Raw genomic sequence first — 10,407 nt, 5'->3', positions numbered from 1 at the left:
ATAGTGCAGAGGGGCAGAGAGGGGGTGGAGAGGAGGCAGAGAGGGGGCAGGAGCTCAGAACACAGCTCCCGGCTCTTCCAGCCTCCTCCCCCTGCAGAGAGAGATGCCGTATATTGGCCGACGTGAATACCCGGCCAATATACGGTCGTCTGAATAAGCCCTTAAGTATAGATAGTTTGTCAATGATGCCCGATTCAGAATTTTGCTATGCAAGGAGATATAAGGTGGTTCTTATATTTAGTGGTGGAAGTGACTAGAAAAATAAAAAGGTATAAGACTGACAATTCATGACTGATTTTAAAAGGTGTTCTTTAAGGCACCAGGTCTTTTTTTTAGGGAATGTCTTATAATACTTACCTAGCAGGCACAGTCTATGTCCTCTCACTGGTCTACGGAGCTCCAGCGAGTTTGTTTCAGTCCTCAGCCAACAGAAGATTGCTTCCTGGTTACAGGATTCATAAATCCAGCCTCCAGGAAGTGATAGCTCCGATTGGTTCTCGAGCGCTGCTCGGCCAATCAATGCAGCGCTCAATGAACCAATCACAACCATCGCATTGTGTAGGCGGGATTTATGAATTGGCCAATCAATGCCGCAGCTCAGCTAATTCATAAATCCCGCCTCCACAACGCGATGGCCATGATTGGTTCTTCACCCGCTGCTCAGCCAATCAATGCAGCGACTCTGGCCACTGTAGCAAGCTGGGGTCACCCGCCTGCGGAGGTTTCGGATTTTGGACCTCAGGGTCCGCACTGACTGCCTCTTCTATCCCTCTGGAAGCAGTCTTTTTCTTTCTCTCCTTCTTTACACTTTTAGCACTATCTGTTGTCTTAGCAGACTTCTGGTTGCTACTAGCGACTATTTTTTTTTCACAGGAAACTCTAGCGGTCTCTCTCTAGGATTCCCACACTTATAGTCCTATATACACTATCTTCACTGTTTCTCTTCTCTTTCACTAGAGGACTATTTGCACTGACCCCGACGTGGGCGTTGATGGCACTCTCTGTAGCAGCCTGTTCACACTCTGGTTTCATCTGGGGAACATTCCTGGCAGCAAAAAGTCACTTTTCTTTTTCCTGCAGCTGAACTAAAGTGTCAAAGGTATTATTGTATCTTGACACCACTAGGAAGTCCTGGTGGAGACAAGAGTGACAGCTGGGTGACGCCCCCTCAAGCTAATTGGCTGCAGATAAGGTTCCCCTGCAGGTCCTGGCAGGCCACTATAATTGTCATGTCCTGGCTACCATCCCTGATAAAAGTTCCTCACTGCTGCCGAATCACTTTGGTTACCGATGCTCTTGTTTATTGGCCAGCCCTTTGCCTCTTCTGCTGCTCGTGATCCCCTTTGGTAGGCCAGTATACTTATGCAGTCCCACCTCCCAACCCCTCTCCAAGCCACCCCAGTCTCCCTGCAGTCCCACCTCCCGGCCCCTCTCCAAGGCTTCCCGACTTCCCCGCTGCTGCTCCTATTTGTTACCCAGTGGCTTTACCGTTCCACCTCCGCTCGTTCTAGCTGGGCCGCTGTTGCCGGTTTGGATCCTGATGGCAGGCAGCACAGACAGCCAGCAGTCGTCGCATCTGACCGCTCGTTGCGTCCGTGCGGCTGGTGATGCAGTGTGGGAGAAGGCAGCTGAGAGAGCCGCAACTCCCCACATGTCAGCGCAGCTGAGCGCCAGTTGGGAACACACACTGTGGGAGCAGCAGCATTGGGGGGGGGGGGGGGACAGTATTGGGAGCTGCGGCGGGGTGGTTGCCTAGCATTTCGGCCGTGCACACTCCTGTGACCCGCTGCATTGCGGCCTCCTGGCCCTTTTAGCGCTGCTCCAGCAGCCTTTAGGTGCCGCACAGCAACCTGGCTTTCAGCCTCCTGGCCCTTTACATGCTGCTTGCAAGCATTTGTTGCCCCACAGCAACCGCACATTAGACTTCACTAACTAATGGTAAGTTGCTCAAAATACCATGGCTGAATGCATGTTTTCATTTATACTGGTGTGTATGTGTATACAGAGGTATGACTTAAAGCTTCTGGGCCCCAATGCAAAATCTGTAACAGGACCACCAACTTTAATGCTTTATTCATACTACTAGGCTTACTATATGGAGAAGATGGGCCTTATGGGCTCCCTAAGAGTCCTGGGAGTAACTGAAGCTCTGGCATATAGTTATGCCCGTGTGCATAATTTTAACCCTCGTAATTCCACTTTAAGGGCTTATCCACACGGGCGTATATCAGACAGGTTTTCACACCCGGCCTATATACGCTGCCCCTCTGATGCATTGGCTTACAATTCATCAGTGCACAGGGGGCGTATTTCCGTGGCGTGAAAGCGCCCAACTGGGTGCTCTTACGTCAGCGGTGGCAGCAGGAGCAGCAGAGATGCCTATGGGAACTGATGCTAGCTGCCGGAGAAGGGAGGTGGGAGGAAGTTTAGCAGCATGACTGCTAAACTCCCTCCCCTTTCTCTTCTCTGCCCCTTGTGGCTGTTTGCAATGGGAGGGAGTGAGGCAGAGACAGATCTAACTCCACCCCCTCCCATTGCTGGCTGTGGACAAGGGAAGGGGGCTTAGCTGCGCCCCACCCCCTTCCACTGCAAACAGCTGGAGGGGAGGGGAGCCGGTGAGAGGGAGGGAAGGGGGAATGTTTCCCCAGGCCCCACGGCCTCGGCGTATATGTGCTGGGCCCTTTGCCATTCAGGCGTTGTTACGGCACCAGCGGGCGCACGCAAAACGCCTACAGCCGTGTAAATAGGCTCTAAAACATATATTTGATATCAATGAAAATAAACTCCAAAAGTTTTGTTGCACAACATCAGAAATGTTTTCCACATCAGAGGTGTTCAATATGAGCTCCCTTTATCACGCGACACATATGGAGGCTATAGTCAAGTTCCTGCCATACACGTTGCAGCAGATCACAATTGACTGATGCAATTGCTTCTGTGATGTGTCCTCGCAGATCTTGCATGGTGGGTGGTAAGGAGGGCATATAGCCTAACACTATAAAAAATAAAAAACGCAAGGCATAAAGATCCAGGAAAAATGAAGGGTTAAGGAAGAAGTTCACTATTGTCAGCACCTGCACAACCAATCCATCTCCTTGGTAGTTGCCACTCACTTCTGACTTCATTGTGAAAATTGGGGGTTGCCAGGTCCTGTTGGAAGATTTCCTGTTCCAGATGCAGCAGAAACCATATCTGTAGGATGTCCAGGTACGAAATCCCCATGATTGTTTCCTCATGGAAAAAGAAGGGCCCGCATCCTTTTCAACAGGTTATAGTGCAGAAGACATTTAGCATGGGGAAGTCACTCACATGATACATGTAGGCAGGTAGGGTTTCCCTCATCCAGATTCTGACATTACGTTCTAAGCTTAAGAAGGCTAGGATGGACACACTCACCATATTACTGCAGAAATTAGCTAAACTTAAAAGATCATAGGTCTTAAATCCTTCACACCAATTACAGTTGAGGAGAGAAGTTTTGAGACTGACACACAAATTGTGCTTTTCACAAAGTTTGCAGTTTTAGTTTTTATAGTGGCAATTTCCATTAACCCTTTCCAATCCAATTTGTATCCTGGTTTTCCTAGGGGGGTTACTCTTTTTTTGCTGTTATACAACGGCGCTATATGCTGGCTAAAGCCAGTATTGCATGAGGTGACACGTTGGATATGCTCCGACAGTGGAGTGGCTGGCAATATACAGTAAGAGAGCCCCGATGGACGTTTTCCAACATCAGAGCTGTACAGCCTCAAATCATAATGTCTTCAGACGTCAGACAGTGGATTGGAAAGGGTTAACTCTAGCTTGTTGCTTTACAGGCAAGGACATTGCTGCTTGTAAGATTGCCCCTAAACCATTTACCGGATCATGAAGTGTTTCAAGGAGAGAGGTTCAATTGCTCTGAAGAAAGCTTCAGAGTACCCTAGAAGGGCCAGCAAGTGCCAGAATTGTCTTCTAAAGAGAATTCGGCTATGGAACTGGTTCAACATCAGTGCAGAGCTCGCTCAGGAGTGGCAGCAGGCAGGTGACAGGGCACCTGCATGTAGAGTGAGGCAAAGGCCTTTGGGGCCGGCCTGGTGTCAATAAGGACAGCAAGAAAGCCACTTTTCTCCAAGAAAAACATCAAGGACAGCCTGACATTCTGCAGGAAGTGCAGAGACCAGACAGCAGAGGATTGGGGGAAAGTTATTTTCTCTGCTGAAGCCCCTTCAGACTGTTTGGAACATCTGGAAGAATGATTGTCCTGAGAAGAAAAGGTGAGTGCTACCATGAGTCTTCTGTCATGCCAACAGTAAAGCATCCTGAGACCATTCAAGTGTAGGGTTTCATTTCATCCAAGGGAGTGGGCTCACGAACACTGCCATGAATAAAGAATGGGATTTAAACATCCTCCAAGAGCTATTTCTCCCAACCATCCAGGAGCAATCTGCTGATGAACCATGCTTTTTTTCCAGCATGATGGAGCACCATGTAACAAGGCAAAAGGGATAACGAAGTGACTCAGTGAACAAAACATTGATATTTTGGGTCCATGGTCAGGAAACTACCCAGATCTCATGCCATTGCAAAGCTGTGGTCAATGCTCTAAAAATGAGTAGACAAAAATACAGAAATTATGATAAACTTCAATCACTGATTTGGAAGAATGTGTTGTCATGAGTCAGGATTTGGCCCAGAAGCTGATATCCAGCATGCCAGGACACATTGCATAACTCATGAAAAACACAGACACCGGGGAGGAGAGGTCAGTAGTCACAGACTCTGCACTGCTGCCGCTAGACCGCTGCTGCAGGTTGGGGGAATGGAATGCCGGTTAGGTTGCTGCATGGCAGATCGGATTTGGCCCGTGGGCCTTAAGTTTGGCATGTGTGCATTAGAACAATGCATGCCTATGGTTCAGTTCCCCAGTTTTGGAAATTCACAAGCACTATACTAAATTATATATACACACACACTGTATATAATATATAAAATATACACACAGTATCAGTATACCATGTATAAATAAATATTAGTATTTCAGCTTGTTCAGACTGTATTTTTCATCCATGTGCTGCCCATGTATTTTATGGACAAGTCATGGACCCATTATAGCCTATGAGGCCATACACAAGCATTTTTTCACATAGAATCGTAGCATTAGAAGGGACCACCAGGGTCATCTAGTTCAACTTCCTGCTCAATGCAGGATTAACTAAATCATCCCAGCAGATGTCTGTGCAGTCTCTGAAGACATACTTTGAAGGTAAACATTCCCAGATCCTATAACCGTTCCTCATAGGACATGATTTGCAGACTCTATGAACTTGCTCCAGTTTGTCTATGTCTTTTTGAAATTGGGGTGTCTAGAACTGGACACAGTATTCCAGATGAGGTCTGACCCATCCCAGAATTGTTTTTGCCTTTTCTGCTGCTGCATCAGACTCTTGACTCATGTTTAGTCTGTGATCTATTAGTATACCAAATAGAGATGAGTGAGCATACTCGCTAAGGGCAATTACTCGATCGAGCATTGCCCTTAGCAAGTACCTGCCCGCTCGGGAGCAAAGATTCGGCTGCCGGCGGGGGAGAGTGGGGAGGAACGGAGGGGAGATCTCTCTCTCCCCCCCGCTCCCCCCTGCTCATGGCTGCAACTCACCTATCACCCGCGCCGGCAGCCGAACCTTTTCTCCCGAGCGGGGAGATACTCGCTAAGGACAATGCTCGATCGAGCAATTGTCCTTAGCGAGTATGCTCGTTCATCTCTAATACCAAAGTCTTTATCACATGTGCTGCTGCTTAGCTCAAATCCTCCCATTCTATTTTTCTTGCACATATGTAGTACTTTGCATTTCTTCTTGTTAAATACCATTCTGTTGGTCACCGCCCACTGTTTAAGCTCGTCTAGATCTTTTTGAAGCCTCTCTCTCTTTTCTGCCGTGTTATCCATTTCTCCTTGCTTTGTGTCGTCAGCAAAATTGATCACTTTCCTCTCAAATCCTTCAAGATTGTTTATAAAAATGTTGAACAACACTGGGCCTAGGACAGAGCCTTGTGGTACCCCACTTGATACATTCTTCCACTTGGATGTGCAGCCATTTATGACCCATCTTTGAATACGATCACTCGGCCAGTTGTGAATCCACCTAACAGTTGCCTTGTCAATTGATATTTGGTCATTTCTTCAATAAGTATGGTAGGAGATACTTTGTCAAATGCTTTACTAAAGTCAAGATATACCATCTCCACCACATTTCCCTGATCAACCCAGTTGGTGATTCTGTCATAGAAGGAGATTAGATTAGTCTGGCATGACTTGTTTGTTACAAACCCATGCTGGCTCTGGTTAATTACTCCATTCTCATCCAAGTACTTGCATACATGCTGTTTAATAATTTGTTCAAAGGTCTTTCCCGGTATAGAAGTCAGGCTCACAGGCCTGCTGTTGGTATCAAATATAAGGCATCAAAAGACACAGGCTGAAGCAGAATGTGCAGGAAGGAGGAGAAAGAGCAGTTACTCAGTCCTTCGGCAATAGACAAAGCCCTGTGATCTGGAAGTAGAAGCAGGAAAAATGGTCTATTTACAAACTTGAGACTAACTTCTGCACCTAGGTTAGTGCGGATTGATGGAGCAGCAGGCTGAATGCTGCACTCCATTAATCAATGAGGAACTCACAGAGGGAAGGAAGTAGAATCTTTTTTCCTGTCTTCTTCCCTCTCCAACACTAGCTTTCAGGACCAGGGACCTCCCCTGCCCCCTCTAGCCACTGAAGTAGAGGCAAGGGTCTGTGGCAAGTAAAACAAAAGTTACGAATAAAAAACAAACGCCCTAGGCACTTGAACCATGAGGGCTTAAAATACTTTCCTGTGGCACAATTTGCTCAAATATCAGCATGGACTTACAAGCCCCTAGAGGTCAAATGTTTTTGCTTCTTTTAATCCCTTACTAGCTTTCCTTCCTCATTAAGAGCCCTAAATGTTGATTTCTATTTCTTAATCTGTATTCCCTTAGTCCCAACAGCAGCACAACCATGGGGTATTTCTGCCCCTGTGTACTGGTAGAACAGATGACGTTTTTAATGAAAAGTAAGTAAGAAACCCGATTTACTAGATTTCATGGTGAATCATTACCGTGGCTTTGTCTTGTCTGATTTTCGACATTACTCTCAGTATCATAGCAATTGGAGGGAATATGTAAGCCAGCCTAAACCCCCAAGGAATGGACTGAGCATCTACTGCAGAAAGGGTTGTTCTCCCTGTAGAGGGAGCAAAATATTTTCACTTTGCATTGCATTTTGTTGACATGAGGTTGACTTTTGGTATGGCTCATCTGAGAGGGATCTGATGAAAGATTTCCTTTTTCAATGACCATTCTCCTGCCCCAGGGTGCCGGCAACTCAACTGGTCTGCTACTATAAGGAGTATGCCTCAAATGTAGACTGTTGTCAGATGGGTTAGTTTCTTCTCTGCCCAATTAAAGTCTCTGCTTCTATCTGCACGGCTTGGGATTGTGTGCCTCCCTGCTTGTTTATATACAGGACTGCTATCACGTTGTCTAATCTTTCTTTTACTGCTTCCCCCTTGATCTACAGAGCAAAATGGAGAAGGGGCCAACTGTCTTGCTTCAACTTCTCAGATTTGAAGAAAAAGCACTCTCATCGACTGAATTCTACAGAATAGCTGTTTTATATAACAATATTTAGAACCACGGGGTCCTGAATTAGATGCCTAGGCAAGTCAACCTCCTACCAGGATCTTTTATGCATAATTCTTTGTCAGAAATCAGTTTTTTTCATATCTTTATGACTACGAGATCAACCAGGGCCTCTTCTCTGACCTGCTCCCTCCGGATAGTATGATCTGGATTGCCGCGATTAACAAAAGCGTAAAAAAATTATTAAAACAAAAAAAATCTGATCAAACTACCTTAAAAAAAAAGGCAAAAATGCTGTGGAAAAGTCAAAAGATTCGACATGCTGCGTCTTAAAAAGCCATGCCGCAGCTACATTTCCCCACTGCGGCAGTGCAGAAAATATCCATCGTGTGAGAACAGCTTTTTGCCCAAACACATTTGCACTGCATACGCAGCGGTTTTGCCGCAGTGCGGATATGCAACGGCAAACCGCAGCAAATCCGCCCGGTATAAACCCAGGCTAAGACTACATTCACACGAGCGCAAAACTCGTGCGGATATTAACTATGTTCCTTTGAATGGAGTCATACACAAGTGATGCGGCGACATTTAAAAAAAACAAAAACAAAAAAAAAGGCTGTATGTCCTTTTCTTTTTGCCCATTCCTTTGAAACACATCGCATTGTTTTCAATGGGACAGTCAAACACATCGCATGCCGTGTGGTGTGCACTAAGGTGCGATGTGATATTCCCTATTGAAATCAATGGGAAACACTTGCCGATCCTTTTCGAAGAGCATGAAACAAGCGCCGGAGAATCGCCATTTTACAAAAGTAATGCGAAGCGTTTTTTGCATGAAAAACACCTCGCACCTGCGGATAAAATGCACGTTGACAAGCGCGATATCTGGCCAGGTTTCTCAGCATAACATCACGCTTGTCCATTTGAAGGTAGCCTTAGTGCAGTGAAAACTGTTCCAAAACTGAAGAAAAATAAAATTATATAACTCACACACAGAGTATGCACAGGAAGGGTGGAAGTGACATCATAAAGATGGCCGCCACATTACTTCCCATCAATCGCTCTCCACTCAAGAGCAACTGCCAACTACAGCTGTAACCGTGGCGCTACTGCTGCAACAGAACCTTAAACTAGGAAGCTTCTATTGCTGTAACACAGCAATCAATAGTGCTACTGGAGCATTAGAAAAAAAACAATGTGTTCTCGCCAATATAGAGGCCGCAAAAGAACCTGAAGACAAAGAACATCTATGCAGACCGTTGCAAACCACCTATAGCACTGAAGAGACTGCAACAAGCATCAGTGCAGCATGTCCACAGGACAGAAAAAAACCAACAAAACAATCTAGACATAAATTCCATCCGTCCTACCAGTATAAGGGACAGAAACACCCTATGGTTGTGCCACTCTGGGCCAACATTTAATGCTTATAAATTACCCTCCATTCCCTTGCATTATAGAAAAAGTGTACCGTTATCTTCTGTCCCTCTCATTACAGATGGCAATGAACCCAGATTTTTCCCCAGAACATTTATCTGGTAGCAACAACAAAATCTCCCCTCAGTAGCTAAACTCTGCTTCAATAAAAAGTGAATTCTCTTAATCGGTTACGGCAAGAGTACACCAAAGAACACGACCATTAATTGTAAATTTATCACTTTATCTTCCACAGCATACGTACCAATAGGACCTTAAAGAACTACTTTTAAAGTTGCTTGCCTGGTCCCTCACAAGAACAAGGTTGATTATTTCTTTACTCTACAGTCAAAGTAGATATATGGTCTATTTCAGCTCTACCTCATACGTGAGCACATGGCAGAGAGACCTGGAACCTCTACCAAACGTGCAATCATTTTTTGACAGAACTAGAAGTATATCCCTATTTATTATTACAAAAACATCTCAAAATCCTAACAAGATAGTATCTGACCCAAGAGATTAGCAAAATGCACTTTCTATTCAAAAGTGATGCTGTAGTGGGTGTGGAGATGTGGATTTTGCATCACACATCTGGTGGTTTTGTACAATTATAGGTTCTCAGTGGAAGTGGGTAGAGAAACAAATTCATTCTAGGTTGCCAACTAATATTCAATTATTGCCTCGGTTTACTGTACTTAATGCAGACATTGGTGGCCTTCCTAAGGATGTCAGGAAGCTACGGGACCATGTTCTTTTAGCTGTCAACTGGACAATAGCTATTTGTTGGAAATCATATAATATCCCATTTCCAGGAACCCCAAATAAAATACAGGAATCTCAGAGTTTAAAAAAAAAAATTAAAAAAAAAATTCAGTATTATTGTAGTCAAATTTCCCAGATTGGTCAGTTTGGCCCCCAGCCACAAAACCCAGAAGCATTGTGATCCTTCACTTTTATTCCCCTTTTCCTGGCTTTATTCTGGATGGAGTTTAGATGTTCTAGCATACTGCTTTAGTTTTAGCTATACCCTTTATTCTAGTTACCTTACCAGATTTTTGGTTGCCCCACTGTACACTCATTTCATATAAAATGTAACCATGTGTTTGTTTCTCTGATGGACATTTGAATCTTTTTATATCAGAATTACTTTATGATGCTCTAAATACATCTCACGTTATTTGTCCCTTTCCTTCCCATTTTTGCCGTTTTCACTATCCCACAACTCATTGTAGATCTGCCTTCTTTCTACAACGCAGTTTTTTGCTTCCAGAGTTGTGGGATTCTTTCTTTTTTTGAAAATAATAAAGTTTGAAAGAAATTGAGCTTTAATTATTTTGAAAGTTCATCTCATAA

This window comes from Eleutherodactylus coqui, chromosome 4 (assembly GCF_035609145.1).
Source record: "Eleutherodactylus coqui strain aEleCoq1 chromosome 4, aEleCoq1.hap1, whole genome shotgun sequence".
In the NCBI taxonomy this organism is placed as follows: domain Eukaryota; kingdom Metazoa; phylum Chordata; class Amphibia; order Anura; family Eleutherodactylidae; genus Eleutherodactylus; species Eleutherodactylus coqui.
Note: the sequence above shows the minus strand (reverse complement) of the source record.